Consider the following 1,666-nt stretch of genomic DNA (forward strand, 5'->3'; position numbering starts at 1 on the left):
TCCTTGCTTTGCTTTCACTAGCTGTACCGGTAAACTCCCAGCCTTCAGATATTTCTAGTAGAGAAGCTGGCAATAGTAGCTATATTTACATTTACCACAAATGCCAGGAGGTACATGTCAAGTTCTCCCAAATTTCCCTGGCTAACCTCCAGTACTTTTATTACAGTACCACAGACCAGTCTTAATAAGTATCATGACAAGGAGTGAGATACACGTTTCTATTATTCCTTCAGGGGAAGGAGAGAGAAGAGCTGCTGTGATTTGCCATTAGGGTGCTTACTAAATGATGACTTACCTTCCCTCTCATTAGTCTTTTGCTTTTATAGACTTAGAGAGTGTCCTGCAGAGATATTTGAGGCTAACAGAGTCAGTTCAGCAGCTTCTTTTTAATAACTGAAAGAAATATCTGGCCCCAATTATTGATTGGGCCTTAGAGGCCCTCTTGAAAATTGGAGAGTTTAACCATTCTTAGTTCTCAGCTTTGCCTACAGATACTAATTCAAAGACAAAAAGAATATCAATATTCTCTGATATCTGTGGTCTTTGTTTATATTTTGCTTGCATAACCTTTAAAAGAAAATTTGAAAAGTAGGTACTTTCCCACACATTTTATTTTATTTTATTTATTGTTTAAAGTATTACAATTGAATTAGAAGCCAGTTCTCCTGACTGCATATGATGCTGATGGTGGACCGAAGGACCCTGTTCCTCTTGAAGGGCTTCCTGCCTGCAGCCATGTACTCTTGGCCACTAACTACCCTTTTAATCCCAAGAATTGCACTGAATAAACAAAGACAAACTTACCCCCAACCCCAATATAAAGCTCTCCTTCTTCTCACTTTCCCTAAATCTGTGAGAACTGGCTCTAGCAAGTTACCTAATTTTTATTTTTTAAAAAATGTCTTTTTATTGATTTTAGAGAGGATGGAGAAGGGAGAGAGGGATAGAAGCATCAATGATGAGAGAGAACCATTGATTGGCTGCCTCCTCTACACCCCACACTGGGGATTGAGCCCACAACCCAGGCACGTGCCCTAACTTGAAATAAAACTATGACCTCCTGGTTCATAGGGCAATGCTCAACCACTGAGCCACACCATCTGGGCTTTTCTGCACATTTTAAAGTTTCTATATAAAATTTACCCCAAGTTTACAAAGTTACAAAGGATTCCATTTCTTGCACATCATAAATGTTGATTTTAAAATTTTATCAAAAACATTTCAAACTTACACTAATTAGATAATGCACTCCTTATGTCCAGCACATATTCAACAATGTTTAACATAACTCCACACTTGTTTTATCTGTCCTTTTTTGGTTACTATTGTTGCTGTAGTATTTCAAATTAATCTTACAACCTCTGTTGTCACACATTGCTATCTCCAGTATGAGTTTCTAACATTATGAAGATTTTATAAGGGGACTGTAATGTAATTCTCATAGCTTTCAAAACTAATAATGTTTACTTGGTATCTATTTCATTTCTTTACTGCTGTGTGTGGTAGCCAGCCTCCAAGATTACCCCACATGACCTCCACCCTCTGGTATTCAAACTCTTGTATAATATCCTGCTACCCTGTACCTAAGTTCATCTGTATGACCAATAGCATACAGCAGAAGTGACAATATGTCAATTCTGAGGTTAGGTTAAGAAAAAGACTGGCC

The sequence above is a fragment of the Myotis davidii genome, unplaced genomic scaffold (assembly GCF_000327345.1).
Source record: "Myotis davidii unplaced genomic scaffold, ASM32734v1 scaffold683, whole genome shotgun sequence".
Classification (NCBI taxonomy): Eukaryota; Metazoa; Chordata; class Mammalia; order Chiroptera; family Vespertilionidae; genus Myotis; species Myotis davidii.